Source organism: Scophthalmus maximus, chromosome 12 (assembly GCF_022379125.1).
Source record: "Scophthalmus maximus strain ysfricsl-2021 chromosome 12, ASM2237912v1, whole genome shotgun sequence".
NCBI classification, from domain to species: domain Eukaryota; kingdom Metazoa; phylum Chordata; class Actinopteri; order Pleuronectiformes; family Scophthalmidae; genus Scophthalmus; species Scophthalmus maximus.
Window position 1 is genome coordinate 9,381,045 of NC_061526.1, and position 9,524 is coordinate 9,390,568.

Below are 9,524 nucleotides of genomic sequence, written 5' to 3' on the forward strand. Positions count from 1 at the left end.
TATCTTTAATTAACGTGAGACACTATGAACCGCCGCCGCCCGTGAAGCTGTAATGTCACACTGTCGAGAGTTTAATTGTGTTTTTTTGTCTTAGTCACGAGAACACTCCGTTATCTGTGACCTTTTATTGTTATTCACCGACAGTTTTGTTTCTACACCGGTTTGCTTCGCGCTCTCCTGCCCCTCACTTCCCTTTCACTTTGTGTGATTTTCACAGGTTATAATTCATGAATATTTCAAAATGAAGAAGAGAAAAAATTCTATGAGTGTTCACAATTTGGTGCGGCTCCAAATAAAACGTCAGCCGAGGTTGTTCTCAGATTCATCACTCTCCTCTCTCTCCTCTCTCTCCGGGCGATCGACCAGTCACACCTCGCTGACGCACGCACACACAGACACACACATGCGTTGTGCTGTAGTGGATACAAACAAGACAGATATTGATGGCAGTGAAGCAGCAGAGGAGGGCAATCAATATTCCCAACAGGATACAATATGATCTCCCAAACACAGTTATAGTTTTTTCTTTTGTATCTTTTCTTTAACGTTTTTTTTTTCATTCCTATATTATTGTGTCCGTCTTTATATACAGTCACTGATCGTCTTGTAGGACTGAAGTTGTTCATCTCGGGAGTATAATGCAAAAAACTGACAAAAAGTCAACAGTATATATAAAAAGAATTCTCCTCATATATTACAACCAGAACATTTTCACCAACTGGAGTTTAGTGTTGACCACTACGTTTCAGATGTTTGCTGTGGGCGGCGACAGAGACGTCGGCCTTGTGATCATTCCACCAAATTCTAACTTGCAGCTTCATGAAAGCGAACTGCAGACGATTTATCCAGCGGCGGGCAAAAAAAAGAAGCCCGTCAGAGGTTTGTCCGTATGAACGCAGGAGCCCGTTTGACTCGTACCATCAGAGATCACTGCTGTAGGAACCCCACCCCTCGATGCAGCGACGGCATACGAAAGGAATCTTTCAAAAAGACTCCGGCTCGTCTGATTTCAGGACTCATGAAGTCCACTGACCCCTCAGACGTTTTACTCTCTGTCGCTCTGCACAGACGCATTCCTGTGGATGAGGGAACATTTTGCAGATGCCGAGCCTTTGTTCTCGAAAGGCAACTATTCAACATAACACATTGCTGCGAATAAACATGCCGAGCTGCTGGATTCCAGCCACGTTTGCTTGGGAAGAGGAGCGCGCGGCAATCGGAGGATCTGATACCATAGTTCCAGAACTCCAGTGCTTTACATTTGTCCTTTGACTGTCAAAGACTAAAAGATAAAGGGCGGGTGGAGAGTTTCCTGTACACAATCATCGGTGATGGAAGATTTCTGGGGACGTCTCAAACACCCTGAGCCTGCATCTGTACCTCTCAATTGAATTTTAGGAAACTGTTGTATGCAAGTTTTTTTGGAATTTACTTCATCAGCTGAGGACGAAAACACCAACAGTGACGCAGTTTGGTGAAACCTTCCCAGTAACCCTCGTCCTGCCTTTTGTGGCCAAATGGACGTCATGTTCTGAAAGTCAACTTCAGTCGTTCTTTTATATACAACATCGTGGAAGTCGCTGCTGTGAAATCCTTTGAAGACTCCAGAGAGGCAGAGTCTTTTGTCCTCGACCGTCCCTCCTGAAAAGTGACATCTAAAGGGGTTTTGTGTTTGCTGACATCCAATCAATGTAAATGGTTTCTTTCTTTCTTTCGTTCGTTCTTTGTGTCCTTCTATAGGGAGACACGTGTGTTCACTTCCCCTTTGTGTCATATACAGTGGGGATGAAAACACATTACGTTTCATTCTGAGCCGTCACGACGGGATTGAATGTTTGTTGTAGTCGTCGACTAATTCAGTTTCATTGTAAAACTGAGCTGAAATGAAGAAGAAGAAGAAATTCTTACGACCTGAGTGATTGCGCCTTAGTTCAGTGTCTGGAGAAAAACTGCGAGTAGAGGCCGATTCTTTCAAACACACACAAAGTCAAATTATCCTCACGTCTTCTTTTGTCACACTGTAGTGCCAACAGTGATACAAAGATGATGAAAGTGTTTTTAAACCATGTCAGTTTACAACTTGTGCCCATTCAACAGTTGCCAAATTATCGTTTAGCATCTATATTTAGTTCAGGAAGACAATAAAAGTTATGCGGAGTTTTTATTGTTTTCTTTTGATTTATGGACATCTGTTTGAGACGTACAGCAGAGATAATGATGTCCCCCCGGGGGAGCGAACATCCCACTGAATGTAAAAATATACGCAGATCTCGTCTGTGCGTTCAGATTTGATAAAGTTTTGTGTCCTGGGAATGATCGTAGTCTCTGACAAGGACTTTGTAAAAACAACAAAAAAAGTACCACAGCTGCCTCCATGAGCTGCCACGGCTGTTGTCGGGTCCACTGCTGGTTCTTGGTGTGGTTCTGTGGCGGGAAGACAGAGAGTCGTCCTGAAGGGAAGAGGTCAAGAGTTCAGACGAAGACCGTCGGTTTTTGGGAACCTTCTGAACTTTTGGCCGGAAAAAACAGCTTTAACAGAGAAGTGAAAAAATAGGGAACTGTCCTCCACGGCGCCTCGAGTCCAACGCAGCCGAAGATAAACTGCTTTCGGCGGGGTGTCACAGCAGTGTCTGGTTTCCGTGACAACGCGCCCCGCGGGTCCTCCCCCCGTCGCCCCGGCTAAGGACTCCCCCGCTCTGCTGATGATTACTGTCAAATCATTCAATAAAAAAATCCGCGGGGGATCAGACCACCGCAGGCCCGTCAGACACAACGTGACGAGGCTGCCGATTGACAAGACGCCAGCTCCGACTGTTCGTCTGGATGTTTTGGATCGTGTTTGTTTCGGCATCCTGGGACGGACGGACGTGTGCAGTTGTTGTATACAAGTTCAACAGCTCTTGGACGGGCCGGCGTGACTTGTGTGTGTAACAACAGAGACAAATATTAATGTACAAGTAGGCTTGGGAGATATTCTTCATTCTTCATCTTTTCTTCATATTGATCTACATAGATTCATATCCCCAACAGATATGAGCCTTTAAATGTGCATTTATGTTTTTACATTTTACGTAAAATAAATGTGTTTTTTCATATTCAAGTTCTATTTATTTGGTTCTTTTTGTAATTTTTTTCTCATTTTATATTCATTTATGATCAAGTTTATAGTGAAAAACTAAAATATAAAGCCCCAATTACATTTCATTGTCTTAAAGGTTTGACAACGACATCTTAGAAATCATTGAGATTTATTTTATATATATATATATATATATATATAGATCGACCGATGTATCGGTATTGGGGATCTTTAACTCCCTAATATTGATATCGGCATCGTTTGACACAAGTTGCTATTTGTATCGTGGCCGGTTGGCAGCTTACTGATCGAGGAAGTTGGACGCTAGCTGTCGCCCCAGTGAAGGTGGGAGGAAGACGGGCAAATATTGTCGTAATTCACGCGAATAAGCACAAATGTTCCAGGGAGCAAACCCGGATGCTAGTGCGGCTGTCGCTTACGCGGTTGATAGGAGCTTTTTAAAGTTTTTCCTCGTCACATCTCAGAGGAACGGTGACATGTTACAGATCATTACACCTGCGTCTGTTCCTCTGTAGCCTCAGGCCGTTTAAAAAAAAGAAATCTTTAAATTCTCTTTCACACTCAACATGTGACGAACATTCAGCGTCAGGCTCTAAATGTTTCAAAGTCAAAACCCCTCAGGACGAAAATAAAAGTAAGATATTCCGCCGCTTGTTATCGACGGCGTCACGGGAAACTGACACTGACTGCTGATCCATGAGTTTTAATAAAAGGCCAATAATATCCACGGCATGTCAGTCTGATCCAATACCAATTCGTCCTCACATACACTGTGGCAGCTGATGAATCCCTTCTCATTCTCTCTATTCTTCCGTCACTCAAGTGAAAAGTTATTTCATTTTCTTCTTCGGACATCTGTTTCCTCCGCCTCCCCGAGCTGAGAATCAATTTATCCCCAGTTTATGATTTTTCTTTTTCTTCTGATTGTCTCTTGTGGGAATCTTCGCCACGGAGGGTGGCGACCATTATCCCGGGTAACCGTCCTCTCATCCTCCGCCTCTAACCTTCATCCATCCTGCTTTGTTCTGCTTCAGAGAGAAACGTCGGGTCAGCAGTCGTCTTCGTCTTCAGTCGTCTTCGATTGTGTTTTCCCCCTCCGGGAAAACGAAGCGATGCTGCACACCACAAGTTCCCAGGTGCGTCTGGTTGTTATAAATAAACCTGCACACACCGATAAGCATCGGCGACGCGGAAAGGCGAGGCGCACAGTCGACCTCCATCCCGCTCCACAGAGGTCGGCCCTCCTCTCATCCATCTACCCCAAAAAAATCTGCTCTCGTTTGTTTTCCTGATTTATTGTTCACACACGAGCTGCTGCCAGAATGTTCACAACGCACCACAAGGACAAAAGGAGCCGACGCAACTTCTGCTTCAGTCGGGCATCGACCAGACTCAACAAAACCTCAAATGAATAACACAATAAACTAGACTGTCGCTCAGTAGAGCTCGTACCTCCGTCAAGGCCCAGGAGTCTTCAAAGGGTTTTTCTTCTTTTCCCGTCATCCAAAATGTATGAAATTGACTATAGTCCACTTGTATCTGGTGTTTTCACATTCCTCTCCTGGAGGAGGACATTTCTGTTGCACTTCTGCAATTTGAAATTCAAAACGAATCCTGTTCCAAGCTAGATTTGATACATCACAAATACAGAAAAGCAAATCCCTGTCGAATATGCAAATGTGAGGCAAAGAAACTGGAAACTTCCAGTGAAGCAGAGGCAGCGAATCATGAGAGGACGGCAGGTGTGTCAGCAGACAGTTAGCATTAGCAGTTAGCATCTGCGTGAGGACGGCAGGTGTGTCAGCACCGTAGGTTCTCCATACCTACACGCCAGGAAGTGGAGCGGAGTTTTAAATTAAATGGAAGACATTCACAAGCTCAAACTAAACTCTCTGCCCCAGTATCTTCCTAATTCCCTTTTCTTCAAACATTCTCTCTCATCCCGAGGCTAAAAGAACATCCTCCCTTCTTCCTCTGTGGCTCTTATTCTTCTAATTTCTTTCCTTGGCTTCTTCTTCAGTTGTTTTTTGCAAATGTGCCCGGGCTGAGAATGAAGAAGTCGTTTTTTCACACTAGGTCCTAAGCCCCTTTCCAACAGGTCTTGTGTCATGTGGGGGAAAGGAATGGGAGATGTAATGAGCCCCTCGGGCGCCCGCTCCTCTAATTTTGCTGTCTAAGCTTTGCGTTTGCAACAGGAACAAATTCTGTCCAGAAACCTCTGCAGACTCCAGGTTCAACAGAAGTAGGTGAGGACGAAGGAAAACGTTAGGACACCTTACAAGAGGGGGCTTCTGGTCTTCGCTCTGATGTGCAGATCAAACTCAGAGCTTTTAGAGCAGGAGTCCACCAAGTGCAGCGAGAGTTTCCCTCCGAGTTTCGTCAGAAGCAGAGTTAGTCCCCGTTAGGCCCCCGATCTGATTGGATCTCCGCCTGCAGGGGAACTTGACCTGTGATCCAATCCAGAGCGAGAGTGAAGAGGTTATTTGAGCTCCCATCAGCTTCTCTGTGAAGCCGTTATGCCGATCCTGTCTGATGCGGTTAAGAGACGCAGGTGGGACACGTCTTAGTGTCTCAGTGTTCGCTGTGATGTCTGAAATCTAATGTCCCACTGGTCGTGAAGGCAGCGTCCTCTTGCCTCGCGGGCGTTTGGGCCCCGAGGAGACTCACCAGAGCGTGTTTGTGTTCTCCGCTCATCTCAGTTTTTTTCAGTGAAGCGGCGGCGGTTCACTCTTGTAATGAGAGAGATTTGTTTTGTTGTCGTCGTCGCTGCATTTTCCGGGGCCGTAATATGAAACAAATGTGCTCATTATAACGTTTCTTCCATCTCACAGTTCAGATTGGACTGTCTGCAGAGGGAAAACACAAAGTGATGTTCTGCCCCGCGCTCATCGTTCATCTCGGGGGGGGGGGGGGGGGGGGGGGGGGGGGGGGAAGTTTACTATCATTAAAAAACACGACCGGAGGAGAAACGTGGCATTTTTCATTTTCATCTCTGAAGACTGATTCATTTAACATCTGGTTATCGTTTGTCACAATCCAGAGAGGACGACCACGACTTCTCGATCATTGTAACGACAGCAACCAATCTAGGTGGAGAGAACAGCGCTACTAGGCAACAGCAACATGGACGCCAATATCGACATTACCGTTGGTGTCTAGAAGTAACAGAGGCTAACGGATGAGCAAGCTGGAACACTTGTAACGTCCGAAGGGAAATGATGAGTCATGGAGTGAACGTCTTTGACCTCCGCCGTTTCTTAAAGCGTCAGTAACTCGTGAGCTTTTGGAAAAAATTCGGAGGTCGTGAAACAACCAACACGCGCCAACATGACCCGATTCAACGGCAGAGAAATGATTTCTTCTCCATGCCAACGACGGCCCGAAAACGATCTCTCAGAAACAAAGTTGAAATAATTAAAAGTACCCAGGTCGTTACATCACTCGGCAAAGTTTCCGCACTAACAGCGAAAGGATGACATCAAAAGTGGGAACGCGAAATGTGGTCGTGTGGTCGAGTGAAGATCAAACTCGACGCGAGGCACCCGGAGCCGCTTTCTTTGATTCTGTCTGTTGATTTGAAAGACAGGGCGGCGTTGTGAGGCGTCCGGGGAGACGCCTGACTGGAAAATGAACTCCCATCGCGGCCAGACACAACAAATAGAAGAGGAGGAGGAAAAGACGAAGACGACGTGTGAGGCAGAAAAAAAAAGAAAGAACAAAAGTCAAAGAGCGGAGGAGATGAAGCGCCGATTGCAGATTGTGCTGACGGAACAGAAGAAAGTGTGCAGATAATAAAGCGCAGAAGAAGAACAGGAAGAGGAATGTGCAGTTTTGCTGCTGACAGCGTGGATTACATGGAGGATTAATCTCCAGCACATTAAATGTTAACCATGTAGACTCAGGTGTGTTTGTTCCCTCCTGCTGATAATCAAACACCAGTTTCTTCATTAGGGCCTCGAACACAAGTATCACTCTCCTCCTCCTCCTCCGTCTTCATCCCTCCTGCTGCTACCGCTTCCATAATCCCATCTATATAAACTTCCTCACCTCCCCCCTCCATCTTCTTCTTGTCCTCCCTCCGGCTCAAGTTCCCTCCTCATCAACTTTGATCCCTATCGCTTTTTCATTCTCCGCTTGATTCTCTCCCTCATTCCTTCTTCTTACTCCGTCTTCACCTTCTTCTTCTTGATGCTCTTCCTGCTTTCATCTCCTTTTCCCTCCCCTCTTTAGAAGTACCTCCGACGTTCAGTATCTGGAACTCTCATCTCTCGGTGACACTGAACCACATTGGAACTGTGATGCCAATGTACATTCTTATCAACTAGGATCACGTCTAGAACAAATCAAACTGTACAATTTATTAAATTGAAATATCCCACTTTGCAATTTAGGGGCATATTGTCGATGTATGACAACGTTTACTCTAAAACCAATCAGGCCACAGTATTATTCATCAGAACTTATTCACGGAAATTTAATATATTGTCCAAAACTCTGTTCATATATGTTAAATATAGTTCAATGAGGTGGACCGACCTCCGTGTGAGTCTCCATGTTTCTACATCGTGTTGAATACGGTTGTTGAACTAAACGGTCCAGAATACGTTATGCCGCAGCGGTGCGCCGCCGTAAAGTGTCCCCTGTCGGTAGCTCGGTTGGTTCAAGGAGAAGTGACATTACGGGACCTCGTTCTTATCATGTTGTCGGCCTCAGACGAGTCAACACGTCTGACTCCTGCTATGCTAACGAGAGAATCGACCGCCTGTCGTTTGTCCGAGCTCCAACTTCATACTCTAAATTAATCACCTGAGACATGGTATTGACATTTGTCGTCTCAAAAGTGAACGTGTGAACTTCTCAAAATGTCAAATTCTTCCTTTTTCTTATTAGATTAACCCTCAAATAAAAAGTGTAGCATCGAAAACGTTGAACAACCTCTGAAGCTGTCGCCGTGCGGCTCCTCAGAGCTTCGTTTAGTTTCATTTTCCACACGAAGCATCAGTTTCTCTCTTCACTAAACACAATTAGACCGGTGGAGCTCTTTTCTCCCCCACTTTTCAGTCTCATTAGCTCGATAAGAAACTTGCTGATTCAGCCGGCGCCGTCGTGTTTCTTGTCTTTTTTTTCTTTAATGGAATTTAGATTTAACTTCCTGCAGTAGTAAAAATATTAGTTTGGATTTTTTGGCAAACGTTTTTCTCCCTTCACGTCCACAGGTCATCTTTCATTCCACTCCTCCCCCTTCACCACCCTTTTTCTCAACTTTCTTTTACTCTTCCTTGTACTCGTTTCACCTCCTCTCCAACTTCTCTTCTGTCCTGTTTTTTTTTTTTTTTACTTCCTCTTCTCCTTCTTCCTTTTTATCCCTTCGGCTCATCGCCTGTCAAATCAACAGGGGCCAGTCGCAGATTTTTATGTCTGGTCTCGAATTAAAAGTTTGTCATAAGTATTAAATCGAAACATCGTGAAATCGATACATCGTTAAGACGATCAATAAAATGGTTAGTCACAGGCCTGCAAAACACACACACACTCACAGCTAAATAACAGTAAGTTCTCCTCCATCAGCTGGTAGAAGAAGAAAAAAAAAAAAAGAGGTAGCAGCACTTTCATGTCCTTTAAACATCACACAGCAAAAACAGCAACAAGGAGCTGAAAACACCTGAAGACTCACTTTCCTCACCTGACACACACACACTCTGACTGCGACGGAGGTGTTGAGCGCCGAGGGCTGACTGGAGAGAAGCTGAGCAGAGGAAGAGGACGAGGCGGCGAACGGGGATTATTAACCTGAGTCACAGAGAGAAAAGGAAAGAAAAGACGCTGCTAAGGAATTTCAAGGAGAAACAGGAACCGAAACACTAAATCGTAACAAGCAGGTTTTTCATCTGCGTCAAACTGCAGAGATGTGAAATAAATACCTGTGTGGTTATAAATTCACCTGACATGTCACCAGTCAGAATGTGGGTCGTTGTAGACGTCACCACTCAGTTGACCAGTTGAAGCAGATCGAGGCAGTAGATGTAGAAGAACGACGTCCTGCTTCGTCCAGTCCGACGTCAAGTCCTCCTGTCGGAGGAAAAATGCACCAACCAGATGTCAAACAAACGGGGCCGTCCTCACAATAAATATGAATAAGAATAGGATCTCACCTCGGACATGGTGCTGCTGCTGCTGCTACGGGTCAATCTGAAGTCATTCCTCTGCTTCTACAAACTCGGCCCCACTTGTTGCAGCAATTCTTTGGGACCGTCCGACGATAAATACGCCCTGAAGCGGCCACAGTTCAATCTCCAGAACCAATCGGTGAATCTCGTCAAGTCGTCTTCATCAATATTGACTGGCCCTCGTTTTTTTTTGTGTTTTATTAATTTATTTACGAAATCCCGTTAATGCCAATAGTAAGACGAGACGTTCGAGTCTT

General features: G+C 45.1%; 1 protein-coding gene across 1 annotated transcript in view; it reads right to left on the reverse strand.

The window, feature by feature from the left end:
- Window positions 1–9,216, reverse strand: part of npy2rl (neuropeptide Y receptor Y2, like) — a 112,209-nt gene extending 102,993 nt beyond the window's left edge. Inside the window, exons 1-2 of the transcript XR_007031812.1 lie at window positions 9,022–9,216; window positions 8,784–8,890 (exon numbers count right to left, since the gene is read on the reverse strand). The gene's annotated coding sequence lies outside the window, so the exon portion shown is untranslated. The remainder of the gene's footprint in view (window positions 1–8,783; window positions 8,891–9,021) is intronic.
- Between the last annotated feature and the right edge of the window lie 308 nt (window positions 9,217–9,524).